At 29.8% G+C, this 24,365-nt stretch overlaps 1 protein-coding gene across 1 annotated transcript in view; it reads right to left on the bottom strand.

Annotated features, from left to right (window-relative positions):
- Positions 1–24,365, bottom strand: part of LOC111618680 (tyrosine-protein kinase Abl-like) — a 128,173-nt gene that overhangs the window by 63,958 nt on the left and 39,850 nt on the right. The gene's annotated exons all lie outside the window — the stretch shown is intronic.

The following is a 24,365-nucleotide window of genomic DNA, read 5'->3' as shown; positions in this document are numbered from 1 at the left end:
TCTGCTAACAATTTCTTTCTAAAAGTTGGGATCAGTTTCCTACTGCTCTTTTAATGCACAACATGCAACCAAGTGATTATCTCTTTGTTCAGAAGTGAGCTAATAAGGTACAATTTTGCTGCAATTTGTTTCATATTCAAATTTTTTGATAAAATTCTTTGATAGGTACTCCATGACATCCTAATCAACTCCATAAAGTTCACCAACAGTCCAACAGGAGTCTTCAAAGATGGCTTGACAAATTCTTGACACATTTTTCTTCACTTTAGCTGGTCAAAACATGTACAGAATAAAGTTGATCATCGATTGATATTTCATCTTGTTTGAAATGGGAAAACCATTCATAAACTTGGATTTTACTCAGAGCAGCTTCTTTGTTAGCTGTCTGTAGCATTCCACCATATTTTTTTCCAACAAGAAACAAAATTTCATTGTCATATGTTGTTCACATAAATCAACCATCACAAAATAGGAAAACATGTTCAAAGAGTCTCAAAAAAGTTCACTGTTCAGGAGTTATGCTGCCTATCACAAAATTAACCAAATTTGTTAGTTTCGTCATTCTTACTACAACCTAGAAATAACTTGGTTAATTAGATTTCAGTTCATTTAGTTCAAGCTTTGCTAACATTATATACAGGGTGCCCACGTAAGCATCTGTCAGGAGTAAGAGGTCTTTCCAGCATTTTACAAGGGTATACATGTATTGCATACTTGTTTCAGTGCTAAAATAACCAATACTTAAATATTTATCAAGGGTCAAAAGATTGTTTCATTTAAAAAATATCATGACAATAATAAGTTAATGCATTCAGTAAATAAAATAAAATCATTCTACTAAAGGGACATGTGACACTGTAACTCAGCAGTAATATGTAAATTATTCAATCATCATTTATTTTTATTTTTATTTTGCATCATACCAAGACACAAATCATGAAAGTACTCTTGACAAATCACATTGTCATACAAAATACCAATGTGTATTTAAGAGTTAACATGATGAAATCTGCTAAATCAGTGATTCCTAACTGGGGTTATGTGCTTAGTGGTTTAGCGGTATGCAAAAAAATTAATAATTGCAGATGTATTACAAGAATATTCAGATCTCAGATTCTGCATTGAGGCCTTTAACAATGTCACCGACCTTGATGCTTAGTTTTAAATAAAAATATAATATTTTTATTATATTTATCTGTGTCCTTCCTTCGACACTTNATGTGCTTTAAATGCTTTTCTAGTGATATTACGACTTCAATATTTGTGGCGGACAGACGTAAAGTGGAATAAAATGACTTAAACTTGCTTTTTATTTTTCCATATACTTTTTTGACAAACGACGTATAATCGGGAACGACGTAAGTCGAGATATACCTGTATTTATCATATGTAAACTTTACATTGTGTTGTTTCATTTCATTTATGTAAATTTCAAATTGTGTCATATTCTGTTTGGAACATTTCTCCATTTTTGAATGTTCTATTTGTGGAACAGCTTTTTTACTTAAGGAATGCCTCTGAATGAGGCTGAAAATGTTCGTAATTCCTAATAAGATGTTGCTGGAGTAATTACATAAGATGTTTTTTGTCAGTATCAAAACTAATTTTATAAAAAAAAAGTAGCATTAATACTTTCAATAATATTTATATTCTTGAAAAAATTGAAATATAGCAGAAAAAACATTTCTTTTGCTTAAGATATTGGAAAAGGATGTTTCAAATTCTACAGATTGTGAACTATCCATATACAATCAGATCTATCTGAAGTCAAATTTTAGAAATGAAATTCGTGGTTGATTTTAAAAATTACTTTGTAAAAGGAACTAAAACTTTAACATGTTAACGGCTTTACAAGGCACCTGTGACTCGTACAAACATGTCTATTTAGTACAACAGACATAATTGCTCGTTTTCCCGTTGGGTGGCGCATAAATTTTGATAATTGATAATCCTACAGGCATCATACTTGATATATTATTATTTTATTAGGTGTGGTAAAATATATTAATTTAATAGCACGAGTCACCTGTGCCTCGTACAGCCCTGTATTGAAATAGACTACGAGTCATGGGAGACTTGTAACACCCAGCAGCTGCCATCTACTGATGCCATTAACGTGTTAAATTCAAATACAAATTCAATAATAATTAAAATAACATTTAACAGCGATTAAATCTTAAAAAATAAATTTGATAAGGAATATACTTAATAGATAATAACTAATATTTTTTAGCTATAGTAATGAATTTATGCAAACATTACATTTTTGTTCAAAATTTAAATGTCAACAATTAATCTTTAAGCAAATATTTTTGTAAGCCAAAACAACTACTGTTACAACTTAAAAGAAATTTAGTGAAAGATGAATTGTAATCTGACAGGACAATAAGAATGTATCATATTGCAAGCTATACTAGTAAATTCACTATTAATTCAAAATCTTTCAAATAAAAATTATTGTGAAAAGTAATTTAATAACCCACAAGAAAATCTTAAAATGTTAAAAAGAAATTAGTTACAGTATTCACATTTGCAAAAATAATTGCAAGAAATTTTCAAAATTTTGTGTGTAATTTTTTAATGTTTGAAGGTTTGTGATGTTTTTTTAATTTTATCTGTTTAAAAATGATACATTCCTATAAGAAAATAGCAACAAATCTGGAAAGCGCATTTATATTTATATACCAATAATTTTCAAGTGGTGTGCTGTAAATATTTTTGATGGTTATTAAATAAATTATTTTTGAAAGAAGCTAAAAGAACAATAAGTGTACATGACAAAATTAAAACCCCTAAAAATCTCACATAATCAATTTAAACTGTTATAATTATTTAATAAATTATTATAATTATTAATTTAGATAAGAGATGGTGCCTAACGTCTACCTCTAGTACCAAATTATTTTCTAATTATTAATTATAGCATAATAAGAGCTCAATTAATTATGGCGAGAGTTTGGATTAGTATTAATACATTGGGCTTCAGGATGTTGATATATATATATATAAAAGTATATGTAATGTAATAAAAATTATATATTCATAAGCAAAATTATATGCACATAACATTAGGTTATTTCATTTAAAATAATATTTTCTTTAAATCAAAAATGTATCTATAATTGTCTATATTTAGTTCAAATTATTTTAACTTAACAACAGTTGAATATTGGACAATTTCTAAAGGCAATTATCATACCACTTTTAAATGCAAATTAAAACTTAATGTTAATTGCTTTTTTTATGTAAATGAAAATGATTAATTTAAATAACTATTGTTGAAACCTGCTGCTATTTTAAGGAACAGCAATACTGTTTTATTTAATTCACAAAAAATATAGATGAAAAGAATGGTTAAGTGGCAAGTAATATGATAATAGAATGTTTACAAGCAACTTTTAATCACATGATTTTTTCTGTGGAAATTTAATTATAGGTTCAAGTGCATCATGAGATTAAAAAAAGAAGTTGAAAAACACTGTTCTACAGCAAGATTAGTTTAGTTATATAAATGTGCTACTTTTTCACAAAATCATTAGCTAATGTAACTCTATCAGCAGAGTCAATTTAATAATGAAAAATTTCAAAAATACAGTCGACCCCCATATAACACTGTTGATAATTCCATTTTATATGAATTCCATGTTGTACAAGTCACTTAGATTTTACAAATACGTGAGCTGTGCTGTGTATATTTGTATTTGCCGGGCTATATTTGTATTTGTAGTGACATTTCTTAAATCTTTGTTGGGCTCAATTTCTCTCAAACCTTTGTGAGAAATTGAGCCCAAAAAGTTATTTTATTCTTTTGGATCATTATATTTTGTTTAATTTTTACTTATTTTGGGACGTCTGTGTTGTTAAAAGGGCAAAAAACTCACTCCTTCTATGAAAATTAATGCTGACATGCTAATGCTAATAGAAGATGGTTTTGAGTTGTATGGGTGAAGCACTCTGGATTGTTTGCCTTGTCTTTCCTGGGTATCCAGAGAAAAGATTCTGGATCAAAATATAGGTTCATCGCTCCATAATATACCTTCCCATTTACAAATGGTCTACTTTTTCATAACTTTATAAAAGCCATACTTTAATACAAATATAAACCCAATTATTAGATTAAAGCCAAACAATTGCAGGATTATATTGGGCTGTATTAATGCTACTAATTACTAATTAAATTAGTAGTAATTAGTATCATTAATATAGCCTGATGTAATCTAGCAATTGTTTGGCTTTAGGCTTACTTTAATATTTGGACACGTCTTTGCATAATGCTAGCAGGCACTGCTTTATTTAGATGTTCTTTGGCTCAAATGACCAGATCTAGTAATGGAGCAGTTCAATTTTTCATAATATATCTTTACAGATGATAATGATCTCATTTCATCAGCAACTGTTTTCATCCAGCTGATTTCTTTAGGCAAATTCTACTGGTTTTTGTTACATGGCTGATTACATATTGCATTACATATAGACTTGGCTAGGTACAGTTGCTTTGCAATATTTCCCAAACTTTTGCTGTTTTCTTGTTTTGTTTTGTTAATTTTGTGTATACCTACACTAATTGTCTTTCTACATGGCATTTTGAAGCATTTGTCTAAATTTTTATATTCCACATTCTCTTTAAGTGCAGTGTGATATAGCATACAATTTGCATAGTTGCAATATTTTAATTGACACTTAGGAAACATAAAAACATTTTTTGATACCAGAGGCAACTTTTAATAGTTCAAGATTTTTTTTTTTATTAATATAAGGTGTTTCTATGTTGCAAAACATATTGGTACAATAACTAAAATACAGTGGTGCCTCGTATAACGTACGCCTCGAATAACGGACGCTGCCAACAACAGACTTTCTGTTTGGCCGTTACATGACTCGAGCAACGGACTGGCTTCGAACAACGGACTTTCCGTTCGGCAGTTACGTGAGGCGAAAAACGGTCTTACTGCGAACAAGTGCGAATGATGTTTCCACTCTTGCCGTTGCCAATGACAATTTGCTATTTTTATAATATATTAGTATTATTAGAATATATAATCAGTATATCTGAAGTACAGAGCGTTGGGATTAGGCTTGCTCCCTTGTTTATTAGGTACATCAACACAGCTGGGTATTTACATTTATTCAAGTGTTGTGCAAATCATGGCTTCTAAAAAAAAACAGAAAAGTGATTTCAATTGAGACAATGCAAGAAATCATCAGAAGGAGTGAAAGTTGACAAAAACTTCCTTGTAGAATGGGGAGAGGTTCAGGAGTTTACCAACACTCATTATCCAAACAGAGCTGAGGCCAACAGTATCAATGATCTCTACAATGACACCCTTGCCCGTCATTTCCGACAGGTGTTAAAGAAGAGAGAGAAACAGACCACCTTGGACATGTTTTTCAAGAAGCCAGCAGGGAAAAAACAAAGGATGGAACAAGAGGAGTTGACCCTACAAGCTCCGGTAGCCTCTCCTGAATCTGAATCCAATTAAAAAACAATAAAAAAACCCGCTGCAGTGAGTAAAAAGTCTGTATCTGTATGAATGTGTGAAGAAAGTGTTCCTCCACCTCCTCCTCACAACATCTGACTACCCGGCATAATTGGTGACTGCTCCATTTTCATTTTTTTTTTATGGTACAGTACGATTATTTTATGCTGTAGAACGAATTATATGTTTTAACATGTATTTCTATGGAAAAATGCGTTTCGTATAACGGACTATTCACTTAACGGACGTGCACCTGGAACGGTTTAAGTACGTTATACGAGGCACCACTGTACTATTTTACATAATATTCTGACCAGAGCCGGCCCTACCATAGGGTGAAAGGAGCAGCCGCTCCAGGCACTAAGTCCTAGGAGGCGCCTCAGTGGTAAAGAAAATTAAAGGGTATAAATTTGGGGCAACCAAGGGCAGTGGCGTAGCGAGGAGGTGCAAGGGGGTGTATCAAGCACCGGGTGCCACTCGCAGAGGGGCGCCCAAATGGTCTCCAAGACAAACTATATGTGTTTTTAGAGGGGGGCACCAATAAAGTGTCGTGCCCCGAGCGCCAGTTATGTTCGCTACGCTACTGACCAAGGGGGCGCCATAATAGGATCTCGCTCCATCCTAAAACTTGCCTCGGGCCGGCACTGATTCTGACGTTTGTAGTTTTTAGAGCCAATATTTATGCAGTGCTTTGATTATTTTTGTCTATAAAAAACATTTTGATATTGCCTTTGTAATATAATTTCTTTTCATTATAATTATTTTGAAAATTATGATTTAAATCACAATTTTCAAAATAATTTTCCTTATCATAATTTTATTTATAATTTTACTGGTAGATGGTCAATGACATGATAACTATTTATTAGAAGAAAATCAATTTCCACCATTTTGATTTGTGGAAAATCATACCTTCCATGAAATAACTCAAATTTGATTTTAGCATATAAGCAATTTTTAATTGAAAATGTAACTTTACAATAAATACAATCATGTTTACAGAAATAAATATTGATGACATTGATGTATAGTCAGACCTACATTATGCCTGAAATTAAAATAAGGAAAATAAGATAGCATTTAAAGAGCTTAAATAATCCTAAGATGAATAATCAACCATATACCAGCAATTAAATTTTTAAAAATACTTTAAAATTATTTAACTGCTTAATATTGTTCAATAAGTTTGAACAATATTAATCAGTTGAAAAATTTTATATATTAATTTGAGTTAATTGATAAATAGGTTATTTCAAATGCAGATGGAATAAAAAGCATATATAATGAATTTACTATTTATAACTTTTTTCCAGCTTGCAATAAATCTGGTAACTTTTTATTTTATTATTATTTGAATGCAACACTCAACACATTCACACTTATTTCAAATTATGTTAAGAGGAACAATGCTGAATAGACTGTGTGATTTTTCAGTTTTAAATAAGCTTCATCTTCCTCTAATAGACAACACACTTCTATTAGATAGTAATGCCTATTACTTTTTTATCTAGCAACTGCACTAAGTATTATAATAACTATAGTATATATTTAAAAATGTTTTCACTGTAACTTGTCTGAAATTAGGACAGCTTTTCATATTTGAATTAAACTTAACAAGCAATTTAGCAAATTCAATATATTCTAACAAGCAACCAGAGAAAGCTGAATGAGCAGTTTTGTGTTTGTTTCTTTTTTTTTTTTTTAACAAATTATGAAATTGGAATAAAACTTTCTAATAAACAAAATGGTCTAAATCAGAATTATAGACATAGTTCTTTTACAAAATAGTCACATGATAGTTTTGTTGCATGAAACAAATTTTGTTACATCTTCCATGGAAAAGTAATGAAAAACATTTTTAGCTATTTTTTTAGCTGAGATAATATTTTATAAAATACCAATGGAAATTTCAAGCCTTGGTTTATACATAACTATCTTAGCAACTATATATTTCAATAACAATTTTGATTTGCCTTATAGAATAATAAATATTCTCTGAAATGTATTTTAGAGACATCTCACTGATTTACTTTCTTTTTCCTATTTTCTCTGTAAATGGATTTCTGGTTTCACAGAAAAAACTTAAACATATACACAAAATGAACATTACTTATTCAGTTTCCTATCACCTGTAAATTATAACAATTTATATTTTCCTTCTCCATATTATCAAAGAATATTAAAAGAGTTTTCTTTATTGCAATGCTTTTATTGTATTTGCAAAGAATCTCTTTCACAGATATACATATATATAATTTATATTTGTCATGCAGTTCTAAATTATATATATATATATATATAAGGAAGACTCAAAAACTGGAATTTATAAAAAGTTGTGTATTTATTTTTACATGTTCAAACTTTAATCACCTTCACAATACTCTGCAATTATCAAGACATTTTTTCACTGCTTAAAAATGGTTTTTGAATTCATCAATTTAAATGCCTTTTAGTGTTTCTGCTGTTTTTTGTTTTACCTCTCATGTTAGCAAATATTTTCTGTTTGAAAACTTCTTCTATCTGGGTAAAACAAAGTCACATGAGACTGGATGAATAGAGTATTGAATCATGGGGTCTGTTTTTGGTCAAAAATTGCTGAACATNAGGGCGAAAGGAGCAGCCGCTCCAGGCGCTAAGTCCTAGGGGGCGCCTCAGTGGTAAAGAAAATTAAAGGGTATAAATTTGGGGCAACCAAGGGCAGTGGCGTAGCGAGGAGGTGCAAGGGGGTGTATCAAGCACCGGGTGCCACTCGCAGAGGGGCGCCCAAATGGTCTCCAAGACAAACTATATGTGTTTTTAGAGGGGGGCACCAATAAAGTGTCGTGCCCCGAGCGCCAGTTATGTTCGCTACGCTACTGACCAAGGGGGCGCCATAATAGGATCTCGCTCCATCCTAAAACTTGCCTCGGGCCGGCACTGATTCTGACGTTTGTAGTTTTTAGAGCCAATATTTATGCAGTGCTTTGATTATTTTTGTCTATAAAAAACATTTTGATATTGCCTTTGTAATATAATTTCTTTTCATTATAATTATTTTGAAAATTATGATTTAAATCACAATTTTCAAAATAATTTTCCTTATCATAATTTTATTTATAATTTTACTGGTAGATGGTCAATGACATGATAACTATTTATTAGAAGAAAATCAATTTCCACCATTTTGATTTGTGGAAAATCATACCTTCCATGAAATAACTCAAATTTGATTTTAGCATATAAGCAATTTTTAATTGAAAATGTAACTTTACAATAAATACAATCATGTTTACAGAAATAAATATTGATGACATTGATGTATAGTCAGACCTACATTATGCCTGAAATTAAAATAAGGAAAATAAGATAGCATTTAAAGAGCTTAAATAATCCTAAGATGAATAATCAACCATATACCAGCAATTAAATTTTTAAAAATACTTTAAAATTATTTAACTGCTTAATATTGTTCAATAAGTTTGAACAATATTAATCAGTTGAAAAATTTTATATATTAATTTGAGTTAATTGATAAATAGGTTATTTCAAATGCAGATGGAATAAAAAGCATATATAATGAATTTACTATTTATAACTTTTTTCCAGCTTGCAATAAATCTGGTAACTTTTTATTTTATTATTATTTGAATGCAACACTCAACACATTCACACTTATTTCAAATTATGTTAAGAGGAACAATGCTGAATAGACTGTGTGATTTTTCAGTTTTAAATAAGCTTCATCTTCCTCTAATAGACAACACACTTCTATTAGATAGTAATGCCTATTACTTTTTTATCTAGCAACTGCACTAAGTATTATAATAACTATAGTATATATTTAAAAATGTTTTCACTGTAACTTGTCTGAAATTAGGACAGCTTTTCATATTTGAATTAAACTTAACAAGCAATTTAGCAAATTCAATATATTCTAACAAGCAACCAGAGAAAGCTGAATGAGCAGTTTTGTGTTTGTTTCTTTTTTTTTTTTTTAACAAATTATGAAATTGGAATAAAACTTTCTAATAAACAAAATGGTCTAAATCAGAATTATAGACATAGTTCTTTTACAAAATAGTCACATGATAGTTTTGTTGCATGAAACAAATTTTGTTACATCTTCCATGGAAAAGTAATGAAAAACATTTTTAGCTATTTTTTTAGCTGAGATAATATTTTATAAAATACCAATGGAAATTTCAAGCCTTGGTTTATACATAACTATCTTAGCAACTATATATTTCAATAACAATTTTGATTTGCCTTATAGAATAATAAATATTCTCTGAAATGTATTTTAGAGACATCTCACTGATTTACTTTCTTTTTCCTATTTTCTCTGTAAATGGATTTCTGGTTTCACAGAAAAAACTTAAACATATACACAAAATGAACATTACTTATTCAGTTTCCTATCACCTGTAAATTATAACAATTTATATTTTCCTTCTCCATATTATCAAAGAATATTAAAAGAGTTTTCTTTATTGCAATGCTTTTATTGTATTTGCAAAGAATCTCTTTCACAGATATACATATATATAATTTATATTTGTCATGCAGTTCTAAATTATATATATATATATATATAAGGAAGACTCAAAAACTGGAATTTATAAAAAGTTGTGTATTTATTTTTACATGTTCAAACTTTAATCACCTTCACAATACTCTGCAATTATCAAGACATTTTTTCACTGCTTAAAAATGGTTTTTGAATTCATCAATTTAAATGCCTTTTAGTGTTTCTGCTGTTTTTTGTTTTACCTCTCATGTTAGCAAATATTTTCTGTTTGAAAACTTCTTCTATCTGGGTAAAACAAAGTCACATGAGACTGGATGAATAGAGTATTGAATCATGGGGTCTGTTTTTGGTCAAAAATTGCTGAACATTCAACACAGTACAGGCAGGAACATTGTCATAGTGGAAAAACAAGTCATCTGTTTGCCATAACTTATAACACTTCTGCAAATCTTGATGCAACCTTCTCAAAACTTCCAGATAAAAACTCAGTTACTTGTTTGAACCATAAGAACAAATTCCAAATGCACAATTCCTCTCACATCAAAGAAGCAGATGTTCATTGTTTTTGATTTCACTTGTTGTGCTTTTTCAGGTTATGGTGAAATGGCAATTTCCAGTGACTGGATTGCTGCTTTGTTTCAGGATTGTAACCATAGCACCAAGATTCATCTCTGCTAACAATTTCTTTCTAAAAGTTGGGATCAGTTTCCTACTGCTCTTTTAATGCACAACATGCAACCAAGTGATTATCTCTTTGTTCAGAAGTGAGCTAATAAGGTACAATTTTGCTGCAATTTGTTTCATATTCAAATTTTTTGATAAAATTCTTTGATAGGTACTCCATGACATCCTAATCAACTCCATAAAGTTCACCAACAGTCCAACAGGAGTCTTCAAAGATGGCTTGACAAATTCTTGACACATTTTTCTTCACTTTAGCTGGTCAAAACATGTACAGAATAAAGTTGATCATCGATTGATATTTCATCTTGTTTGAAATGGGAAAACCATTCATAAACTTGGATTTTACTCAGAGCAGCTTCTTTGTTAGCTGTCTGTAGCATTCCACCATATTTTTTTCCAACAAGAAACAAAATTTCATTGTCATATGTTGTTCACATAAATCAACCATCACAAAATAGGAAAACATGTTCAAAGAGTCTCAAAAAAGTTCACTGTTCAGGAGTTATGCTGCCTATCACAAAATTAACCAAATTTGTTAGTTTCGTCATTCTTACTACAACCTAGAAATAACTTGGTTAATTAGATTTCAGTTCATTTAGTTCAAGCTTTGCTAACATTATATACAGGGTGCCCACGTAAGCATCTGTCAGGAGTAAGAGGTCTTTCCAGCATTTTACAAGGGTATACATGTATTGCATACTTGTTTCAGTGCTAAAATAACCAATACTTAAATATTTATCAAGGGTCAAAAGATTGTTTCATTTAAAAAATATCATGACAATAATAAGTTAATGCATTCAGTAAATAAAATAAAATCATTCTACTAAAGGGACATGTGACACTGTAACTCAGCAGTAATATGTAAATTATTCAATCATCATTTATTTTTATTTTTATTTTGCATCATACCAAGACACAAATCATGAAAGTACTCTTGACAAATCACATTGTCATACAAAATACCAATGTGTATTTAAGAGTTAACATGATGAAATCTGCTAAATCAGTGATTCCTAACTGGGGTTATGTGCTTAGTGGTTTAGCGGTATGCAAAAAAATTAATAATTGCAGATGTATTACAAGAATATTCAGATCTCAGATTCTGCATTGAGGCCTTTAACAATGTCACCGACCTTGATGCTTAGTTTTAAATAAAAATATAATATTTTTATTATATTTATCTGTGTCCTTCCTTCGACACTTTTCAATTAAAAAAAAAACTTTTGCATGTAATAGTAGCACTATATAATTGACTAAGGTGCCACTGTTTGATGAACATGTGAAATAAAACTTACTGAATATAATATTCTTTTATTTTATTTTTTTATTTTTATTTTGCGTCTTTTTTTATTTTTGCATTATTTTTATTTATTTTGCATCTTATTTTTATTTTGCAACTTTTATTTTGCATGCTCATCAAACAGTGACAATTCTACTGGACAATTTTGATATTCTATAATTTTGTTTATCTTACACATTAAAAAGTAAGTTTTTATTTAGTTTTTACAATATTTATTTTACATTTAATTTAATCAATTTGCAAGCATTTGTGCCACCACACAATTATAAACTTTTTATTATTAATTAATATCAATTTTTTAAAGATAATTTTTATCATTATTTTAATTCAAAATTAAAATTAATTTTGAAATTCATTTATGATTAGATATGGATTAGTGGTTGAAATCCAAAGTAGTAAAAAATCCAAAATACAAAATTTTGGAAACTGATCAATTACCAAGAACTTCTCAAGACACAATGTTTTGGTGCAAAACACTGAAAAGGCAGAGTCTTTAGTTCTACAGGATGGCAAAAAGAGAAAATACTGTGGTAAACACACAAAAAAAATGGATTTTCATATATAGGAGCTGATGACTGTCCTAAACTCAAATGTGTAGGTATGTGGAGAAGTGTTGTCAAATGGCAGCATGGAACCTTCTCTATTTTTATGGCATCTACAAACAAAACATGCCGATTATAAAAACAAGAAGTATGGTTTTTTTAAATGCTTAGCAGGTCAAAATAAGAATATATCGATTTTGACATCGTACATCTTGCCAGGTAATAGAGATTATGAAAATGCAATTGAAGATAATTACCATATTGCTAGATTCAATAAAAATTATATAATTGCTGAGAATCTAATTTTTCCCTGTATAGAAGATGCCATTCAGTGTATGCTTGAAGAAGAACATTTGCAGAAAATGAAAAGAATCCCTGTTTTGAGCAATACAATATTTCAAAGAATTCAGGATATTTCTGATGCTGCTGAGGTAACAGTAATTTTTAGAAATTAAAGTAATAGCAAGATTTTTGCTATTCAAATTGATGAAAGCACAAATGTTGATAATTTTGCTATTTTGCTTGTTATCACAAGGTCAGGTCTTGGAATTCCATTTCCCCTCAGAAAAAGTGAGAAAAGTGAATTGAAATATAGAAAAAGTGAGTACAATAGTGACAAAACAAAGTAAAAGCACTGAAGGAAAACTCAGCAAAATTAGGGTTACAAAACGTCCTACAATTTGACCTTCAGTCCTCCGTCCTCCCTCCTCCCTCCTTTGAATAAAAACAGCAAATGTTCTACTTTTAAAGGTGATCCATGTGTCACCACTTGTAGGGTAGATGAGTGAATATAGTCTCCTACATCCACCTGTCCACACAGACATACTTCTGTTTGGACTTTCACCTCATCACGTGCTCTGAACATTTTTTCCACAGTCGGTGTAACTGTAACCCTTGTATATATTTCTGTAAAAATGAACTCGTGACAATAACCGTTGAACTCCTTTGTTGTCCAGTATCATTCCTTTGACACGACGACAACACTACTTGTGGATGTAATCAGTGACCGACTTAACCGACTTTCTCCTCAAGAGGTACGGCTCAGTGGTCTCCTCAGATTCCACTGTAAAACGACGTGTTCAGCTACAAGTGAAATGCAGAAGTAAGCTAAAATTTAATTGTTTTATTCCCGTCACTCATTAAAACTTTAATTCAAAATATTTATCATCTTAGAATCAGAATGAGTAGTAAGCGAAAATGTAAATTTAATGAAAAACTTCAAAAAAGCTTTAAAATGTTTAAAGCTACTAACAAAGATGATGAAGAATTTTGTCCAATTTGTAACCAAACTCTGAATATTGGTTATAAATGGAAAACATCGTTAGATCAACATCTAGAAAAAGATCATCATAAGAAAAATATTGCATTGATTGGAAGTAATGTTCAGATTGAGAAATTTATTGCACCACACAATTCCAAATTAGAGGAGAAAGTTGCTGCTACTGAATTAACATTAGCTTACCACACAGCCATGCATAATTTCAGCTTTAAATCTGTAGATTGCACAAATAAATTGAATTCCAAAATTTTCAATGACTTGATGGTAACAATCTGAATTTCTTCTGCCAGAACCAAGACAGAAGCTTTGATTAAAGGTGTTTTGGCACCCTATTCATTAGAAAAGACATTAGAAGAGTTAAAAAATATTCCATTCATAGGAATTGCAACTGATGGTAGCAATCACAAAGATGCAAACATATTTCCAGTTATAATTCATTATTTTAATCACAAAACTATTGGAATTGAACATAAACTTGTCCAGATGACATCAGTCTCAAACAAAAAAGCAGCTACCATTAAGGACTTGTTAACAAAGACACTCAGCAAAATTAATTGTTCACAAAAATGTGTTGCTTTTGGGGGAGACAACTGCAACACAAATTTTGGGTCATGTGAACCTGTTGGAAAAAATGTGTTTGCATTGCTAAGACAAGACATTAAGCATTTAGAAGGTAGCAGATGTACAGTGCATATTGTAAATAATTGTATTCAACATGTTGTAGATTCTTTACCCATTGATATTGAAAGCATTCTTGTAAAGATTTTTAAACACTTCTCTATTTTCACTGTCCAGGTTGAAAAGTTAAAAGAATTTCGTTCTTTTGTTGAAGTTGAATATAAGCAAATTCTTAGTCATTCCAAGACCCATTGGTTATCCTTAAATCCAGTAACTGCACGAGTAATAGGAATGTATGAGCCACTAAAAAATAATTTTTTTATCTATTGAGAAGCCTCCAGTTGTGCTTAAATCATTCTTTGAAAGCCCATTAAATAAAGCATATCTAATGTTTGTACATTCATTAGCCTACAGTTTTCACCAAAGTTTTTTTAAAAATGGAAAAAGAATCTAATTGTATTATTCGAGGCTCATCCAGAAAGTAATGACCATTTGGTTTTAATAAATGAAAGAAATATATTTTATTAACAAAAAGGTGTCACTTACAAAATTCAAGCTTACTTTTTTTCTCTACATAATCACCGTCATTATTTAAGCATTTGTCATATCTGTTCACAAGCTTTAGAATTCCCGTGTAGTAGGCTGCCACCAGTCCATTAAGCCAGTTGTTTACTGCATTCTTCACCTCATCATCACTTCCAAAATGTTTCCCGCCCAGGAACTCTTTGAGCTTCATGAAAAGGCTAAAATTGCAAGGAGCAAGGTCCAGACTATAAAGTGGATGATCAAAAATTTCCCATCCAAATCGATCCAGCAAGCTGTGGTTGCAGCAGCAGTGTGAGGGAGGGCATTGTCGTGAAGAAGCACAATAATGCGAGAAAGCATTCCACGCCTACGATTTTGGATTGCTTGCCGTAGTTTTCTTAGGGTATCACAATATTGATCTGCATTGATTGTAGTGCCTTTTGGCATGAAATCCACCAAGAGAATACCCTTACGATCCCAAAAAACCATCATCATGAGTTTTCGTGCTGACAGAGTGTGTTTGAATTTTCACAATTTTTTGGGTGATGAGGGATGATGCCACTCGAGTGATTGGTGCTTGGTCTCTGGGGTGAAGTGAGACAGCCATATCTCATTGACAGTAACAATTTGATCAAGAAAGGCGTTTCCATCTGCGTGATACTGCATCAAAAATGTCAGTGCTGCACCCATTCTCTGTGTTCTGTGCTGGTCACTCAGTTGCCAAGGGACCCATCGTGCACAAATTTTGCTATAGCCAAGATGTTCAGAGACAATTTCACAAAGCAAAGAACAAGAAAGTAGGGAAAGAAATGTGTAACTTGTCCAAGGTTACATGTCTGTCTTAAACGATTTTGTTCTTTACTTGATTCTTCAAATCATCTGTGATGAGTGACAGACATCCAGGTCGAGTTTCGTCATGCACATTTGTTCATCCATTTTTAAACATTTCACACCACTTTCTCACATTTCTTTCGTTCATTACTATATCATCATACACTTCCTTCAGTTGACGGTAAATTTCTACAAGTTTCAACTTCCAAACATTCAAAAATCAAATAACATCTCTGACCTCACAGTCGGCGGGACTTTGTATCACACTGTTCATTGCTGACAATCACAGAATGCACAACAACTTGTTTCGACTAGCACTCACACAACACTGAGAAAAGACATCGAGGAAACTATTTAACCTTGGGCAGTAGCCCGAGATCAAACTGCACTTCTGGAATGTGCAATGGGTTATTACTTTCTGGATGACCCTTGTAGAAACAATGTCTATTTTGGAAGAAATTTCTGATATTTTAAAAGTTGTTAGAAATAAATTTTCTCCCATTGACAGTGAATAAAATTCTGAAGAAAAATTCAGAATTGGAGAAAGAATGCCAAAATGTAAAAAGAAATGCTTGATTATGTATCAAACTGGACTGGAATACTTAAATCATTGGACTGTTCAATTTTTGCCATTCAAAGTTTTTAATTGGATGTCACTTACAAAAACCCCTGTCTGGGAGGATGTTATGGAAAGTATGAATATCTAAATGAAAGGAATATTACAGTTGACAATTCAAAGTGCATAAATCAATATAGTTCTTTGAAAAATCATTTAAAAGAAAATTCTAATTTAAATGAAAAATCAGTAAGTGAAAAATGACTTGGTTTTTTCAAGCAACAGTCAATCCAGAATTATTCTGAATATACATGTTTTCAATTCCCACACACAATGCCACCACTGAAAGAGTATTTAGTCTTGTGGAATCTCAGTGGACAGATGAACGAAACAGAATAGCAATTGAAACAGTAAAAAGTCTGGTTATGGTGAAATTCAACTTTAACAATTGTAATTGTTTAGAATTTTATGATGAAATCTTAAGAAACAAACAACTGCTAAACAGAGTCAGCACATCAGAAAAATATGATTTCATGCAGCAACCTTAATTAAAACAAACAATTAAGTATGTGTTTCGTTGGCATTCATATTTGTAAAGTTCCAATAAAAAATACTTTTTTTTTTTACAAAAATTTGTGTGTCCTCCCATGTGTCCTACTTTTTGACTTTTTCCTACAGGAATTGTCCTCCTTTCGCATCTGGTTATTTGTTAACCCTAAGCAAAATAGCAGTAAAAGTTGTTTTTATTTTCTTTTTATTCTGTTATGTTTATTTTATTATGTTTATTCTAAAAATTTCTGTATATACTGTAATACAGTAGCCACTCATTATATCAGGGATTCGGATACATAGTGCTTTTCTAGTTCCCAAATTTTAAAACCACTCAAATCAATAAATTTTAAATTAACAATTGCCATTGAATTTCTGTTTGCAACGAAATATGGTATTTTATTTCTATATTGTCCTTGAAACTACCATTGAAGGTGAAACAATAAATTTGTCAAGCTCTAAATATGCAAAACAGGTGGACAGATCAATTATCATTTGTTTCCTTTTGATATTAAAAGTTGTTTATTTATTAGCTTTAAGTACTGTCTCCTCATTTAATATGTAAAAAATATGTATTTGTATTTTAATAAATAATTTATGTGAAATTTCAAATTCACAGAAACCTGTAAATAGGTTTCTGTGAATTTGAAATTTCACATACATTTGTACAATGCATACATTTTTACAATGATGGAAAGATCTCTTTTGCACTTGGATAAATGTTTTAGTGAACACCCAGAATATAATTTGAACAAGTTCGCAAATCAAATCAATTATTTTAGTATTAAATTTTTTTATCAGTTAGAAAATATATTCTATAAAAAAGTAATTGTTATGAATATGACTTAAAAGTTGATTAAACAGTGAAATATTATAAAGCATTCTATATTTATATTTAATATTTATAATGATTCAAAAAATATGTATTTGTATTTTAATAAATAATTTCTGTTTAAAATAAATTATGTTTAATGGCAAATCTATTTAAGATTAAAGATGAATGATTGTCAAATTTAGCTGATTGATGATGAATGATTAATCGTGATTGTATAATCATCTAATCATACAATTAATTGTTAACTAATCATTATCAGGTGTTTTTTTTAAATATCTTCAAAGATTAAAAAAATATGACACTTCCGTGTTGCGGCGTTATTGACAGCGATTTGTTAAATTTCAGACGTGCTCGCTAGTACTTTCAACAGTTTACAACCGTCGTCTTCAGGCGAAATTGAATACCTTTGTTTTCGAATTGGCAGCTTTTAACGGACTTTCCAAATTACGTAATGCGCGTGGTTGGAATATAGAACAAATTAATAAAATTGAATAAATAAATATTTTCTTTAAAGAAACCTGCTGTAATAACTTGAATTCCCCAAAACATATAAATATTGATTGATGGTGCTGTGCATAGTAATGGAATAAAATTAGAACACAAAATTATAACTTGGATTGTTTAAATAAAGTTATCCATAACTGTGGTATTTCCAATGTTGGCGTATTGCACGGCAAAGCAGCGGATATATAAAGATTTTCCCATATGAATATTTGCCTATGATCATTGCAATGCTTAAGTAATTTAACCTGGTTCCAAAATGGAAGATAATCTTGTTCTAGCACCTTTTTCGCTAATTCTGTAGCTGGTCTATTATTTCTAATGTCTTCTTGATGTTCGAGGCTGCGTGATCGTGTCCTTGTTGTTCGAACATCAAGAAGACATTAGAAATAATAGACCAGCTACAGAATTAGCGAAAAAGGTGCTAGAACAAGGTTATCTTCCATTTTGGAACCAGGTTAAATTACTTAAGCATTGCAATGATCGTAGGCAAATATTCATATGGGAAAATCTTTATATATCCGCTGCTTTGCCGTGTAATGCGCTGACATTGGAAATATCACAGTTATGGATAACTTTATTTAAACAATCCAAGTTATAATTTTGTGTTCTAATTTTATTCCATTACTATGCACAGCACCATCAATCAATATTTATATGTTTTGGGGAATTCAAGTTATTACAGCAGGTTTCTTTAAAGAAAATATTTATTTATTCAATTTTATTAATTTGTTCTATATTCCAACCACGCGCATTACGTAATTTGGAAAGTCCGTTAAAAGCTGCCAATTCGAAAACAAAGGTATTCGATTTCGCCTGAAGACGACGGTTGTAAACTGTTGAAAGTACTAGCGAGCACGTCTGAAATTTAACAAATCGCTGTCAATAACACCGCAACATGGAAGTGTCATATTTTTAATTTCTAAATGCTGGCATGAAGTGAACTACATTTTCATCTTCAAAGATTTAATTTATATACAGAGGAGAGAAAGACTTTGATTGTTTTCTGTCACTACTGGTCAGTAAGAAATGTCATGCTCCCTATCAGTTTCTTTCAGTATGCTAGTAGGCATGTAGCATGACTCCTTTCTTATTTCAGCGATACAATTAGTATATTTTTATATACACACAATAAAAGGAAATTAAGGTCTATTTTGCTTAGTTAGCATTCTGCCATACTGCATTCTAGCTGGCCTGGTTGCTTGCTATATACTTCACAATAGACTTAAAACTGATGCAATTGGCACATAAATAATTACACTCATTAGCTGCATAAAATTCTTAAATTAAAAATACTGGAGTTCTTTGCATTCCCTCTTCTTGGGTGACCAATATAACTTGCCTAACCTACTTGTAATAGTTAAGATTATAACTATCTGGTTTTCAACCAACTTGTCTGGTTCTATGATCCAGTGCCCAAGTACGAGGTCAAACCAAACACCAAATAGTTTTATCCACATAATGTACTATGATAATTTGCTAATAACTTAGTATAATTAAAATTATCATAGTAAACTATTTTTGTCTAAGTTTCTTGACATTAATTCAAGATAATGTTTTGTCATCTATTTTTTTTAATATGGAACATAGATTATATTCTTTCTTGGTAATTCTATATTGATGCCATCTTGAGCAAATAGGAACAACAATTTTAATATTTCTGGTGGTTGCATTTTTTCATTATTTAATTGATAAATTAATTGACTTATGCCACAATCAATTCCACACATCAGACAATCTTTCAAGTGAAATAATTGGCATTCAACAAAACAATATGAAATAATTGGTAATGTAATAAAAATCTATTTGTTTAAAAACAAAAAATTTCTTTTAAGAAAACGTTGATGGCACGGGAAATTAATCAATCAGTTGTGATAATTGGCTATGAGTGAGACTGAACTTATTCCTTAAAAATATATATTTCCTAAAATTTATTAGTAGTATAATAGAATATTTTCAGATGATCAACACAAAACCTTCCTCACTTATTTCTAGCTGTATATACAGGAGTACAAACGTTTTCGGCTTTCTTAATAGGCCTTCTAAGAAGGCCGAAAACGTTCGTACTCCTGTATATACGGCTAGAAATAAGTGAGGAAGGTTTTGTGTTGATCATCTTAAATATAGTTCTAGCTACAAGTGTATAGAAGAATATTTTCAATTTGTATAAAAATTTCAGACTGAAAAAACAAATACAAAAAAAGCTAGTGGTTTCAAATGGTTGCTATAATTATCCTGAACTATCACTTTTAACATTAATTTAATAATTTGAAATTTAAAAAGTGATAATGCTTTTCCAATGGAATGATTATTTACTGATTGCACTGATTATTGAAAAATTAATCATCAAGTGATGTTTACTTGGTGATGAGCCAATTAGTATGATTAGAAGAATATTTTCAATTTGTATAAAAATTTCAGACTGAAAAAACAAATACAAAAAAAGCTAGTGGTTTCAAATGGTTGCTATAATTATCCTGAACTATCACTTTTAACATTAATTTAATAATTTGAAATTTAAAAAGTGATAATGCTTTTCCAATGGAATGATTATTTACTGATTGCACTGATTATTGAAAAATTAATCATCAAGTGATGTTTACTTGGTGATGAGCCAATTAGTATGATTAACAATTATCAAATTATTAATTAGTATATCTCTATTTAAAATTATAATACAAATTAACATAGTTATTAAAAAAAATAAAGTTTTGTTTGTTTCATATTTATGGAAATCTAACCAACACAGAATTTATAATCAAATATCACCAGATTTTTAGATTTGGTTTTATTTATAACAATTCAATGAGAGAATCATTTCATTATTTAGACTTCTATAGCATTAAAATTTAGCTAATATCTAAATTTTTTTATTTGTATCTTATACACATGATTACAGTATTTATAATGAAACAATCTCTTAAAAGTTTCAAAGCAGTTAATTTAAATAAATATATGCACAAATGCTTAGATTAAATTTTGATTTCTTTTATTCTCATATATTTTACTTATTACACTAATATAATATATAATTAGAAAATATATCTAATACTTTAAAAAATAAATATCATTAAGTTAAAAATAAAAATATTAAATTTGAAAGTTTATTAAAATTTATTTTTAAAGGACTGTTTAATCTATGGGTATTAATACCTTTAGATTAAGTAGTCCTTGTTTTTAATCTTATTGAACATATTCCTATTCAATAAGAAAAAATATTCTTTGATAAATTTAGATTATTATGATTATATCTTATTCTGTTACTTTTTGCTATCAACATGGTACCTGATCTTAATATCTATTACTAGACATTGTTTTTATTGTATATACAGAATATTCAATACAATCTTCTGCATATAGTGAATATACAGAAGACTGTATTGAATAATTATCATTTATAATTACTGAAATACTATCTTTAAATATTTAAATATTTTGTATTAATTGATAATTCATTATTAAAAATAGTCAATAAATTTTTTCAAATACTATAATTTTGTGTGACTAATTCTTGGGTGATTTGTGTTTAAAAGGTTAGATGTGTTATGCAATGGTACAGGTTATCTGCTGATTTTAACTTGCAATTACAAACTCATCAAATAGCTTTTCCTTTGTCTAAAGTTACCAAAAGCATCTTTAAAAAACATGAAAAAATCTTCATGTGCCTCAGACATTCACTTTATTATTATAATTTTTCCAAAATCAAAGAAGGCACGTACAAACACCTATTTATAGTCCTTCAGTTCATTTTCTATGTACCAATCCACATTTTAATTATTATTATTATTAGGCATACCTACTTGAATTTGTGTAAAAGCTGATAAATTTCAAATAATTCCCTTTTTATATATAACAATATCATTTTAGAGAACAAATTTAGAAACTGACTGTCAATTTTATTGAATGTTACTTACCCAACCAAAGAAGAAATTTTACGGTCATTTTTGATGAGTGATTAGTCAGCTCAATTACAGTTAAGATATCTGATGAGATAACTGTTGTACTAACAGGCTATAAACTTACTGTCTTTTATCATTGATATAAATCAAATATTGATGACTAAAATAAAACACATTTAAAACAGCAGACCTAGCTTAATTTGCAATATATTTCACCTTGTTTACACATAATAGCATTATTTTATGCCACTTTATGAATTAGAACTAACAATGACTTCATTTCCATCTTTCATTTAATTCATTTTTTGAACTTCATAGTTTAGAAATCCATTTTATATGAATTAAAGTAACACTTGTATAATATTTAAAATATTGTTAAATAATTTTTAAAGTTAAACAATAATAGCAAAATAAATCTGAGTAATATTTTCTAAATAGTAATTGGATGACAAACAATTTCTGTTTTTTCATTTATTCATTACAATCCATAAGATCTTTACCCATTATAAGGAATATCTTTGGTGAAGATGATATAGTTCTCAACAGTAAATAAGCAAGGGTGAAGCAATCAAACTTTGAACCTGTACCATTGGATATTATTCAAATTTGTTTTAGCCAAACTAGCCACTGTAGTTACTTAAAAGTGTATTAATTACCTCACTAAACAAGATAAGGTTGAAGAAACCAAAAATTTTTAAAAGAAAACCAAAACTGGAAAAATGTCAATAACTCATACATCAACACCTTTACTACAAGGTACAGTTTCAACCTGGCCATCTTCAGGTATGAATAGACACAAGAAAAATGCCAGCACTGGATACAAAAAATGAGAATAAACACACAAGCAAGAGAAGATGGACTAAGAGAGAGAACAGTACAGTTGAAGCTGAAAGCAAATTTGTTGCTAAAAGACTCCCTTTTTTCATTATGTATTTTATATTATGGTCTTAATAGGAGCATTAATCTCCTATTGTATGTTATAGGAGCCTCTTGTAATGCAAGATCTTATTTTATGATGATTCCTCTACTTCAAGATCTTTCTTTCCATATCAGTAATTATTGTTAATTTGATTTGCTTTCCAGAAATTTATTGAAGTGGAAAGTTAGTGAAGTTTCTTCTATGAGGCTTGTAGAATTGTGTTCATTCTCAAAATCTGTTCAATAAATTTTGCCATTTTCCATTAATTGCGATGTGGAATCCAAAAATGCAATAAAAAATGGGGGTTTTATTTCTGCTCTAGTAATTTTTTGTGGGGTATGTGATAGTACAGGTTAAATGCCACTACAGATTATCCACACAAAATTACGATAATTACATTTTAATACTGACAGTATTTAAGACTACAGTAGATATTATAAAAATAACAAAATAAGATAAATCAAGAGTTAATTTTCATTTCCTGGTTAAATAAAAGAATTAAGATATCTTTTCTAAGCCAAATGGTCACCGTAAAGAAATTACAATAACTTTAAAAAACAATTATATATTCTGGCATTGTCACAAGGCCAGATTGCAATTTTTAATCATCTTTTAATTTAAGAAAAATAATGTGACTTCCAGTTCACACCAGAAGTTTCTGTATAGACAATTGGGATCTTTGGCTTTTAAGCATCTCATATTTGGTATGCATTTTAGTGGTATCTTGCCCCTATACATCATACTTCTGATAACAATCAAGCATGCCAGTCATTTATCTAACTCTGTACTGGAAAAAATTTTGAATTGAAATCATGTGACTTCCAGTTTAGACCAGAAGTTCATATACAAGGTATCTATGAAATCTGCATGCAATTTAAAAAATTTTATAACTTTATTAGTATTTGTGAGAGAAATTATGTTGTATGTGTTGGAAATAACAAAATTTATATTTTTTTTATTGTTTTATTATAGCCAAGTTCAGCCAATCAAAGAACACAGTTTACTTTTTCTTCAGTTGACTCCATGGGTCACATGTAATTCTGAAAAAGAAGTATTTTTAAAGTTTCGAAAAATTGTTAAATTATTGTGTTGAAGAGTTACTAAATAATTTTACTTAAAACTAGGTACATTAAGCTTTCTAATATTTCTACAGATTTTTTCTATCACAAATATTAAAAAAGTTATAAATTTTTAAAATTCCACATGAACTTTATAGACACCCTGTATAGTTAATTGTGGCCTTTGGCCCCTTAGCTTTCTAAGTCTAGTTTTGATGTACAGATATCTAACCCCGTTCTTGAGATCAACAAAGGATAGACAGTGGGAATGTATAGGTCTGCAAT

The sequence above is a fragment of the Centruroides sculpturatus genome, unplaced genomic scaffold (assembly GCF_000671375.1).
Source record: "Centruroides sculpturatus isolate CEXI.00-Female unplaced genomic scaffold, Cexi_2.0 scaffold193, whole genome shotgun sequence".
Taxonomy (NCBI): Eukaryota; Metazoa; Arthropoda; class Arachnida; order Scorpiones; family Buthidae; genus Centruroides; species Centruroides sculpturatus.
This window is presented reverse-complemented; position numbering and strand designations above follow the sequence as displayed.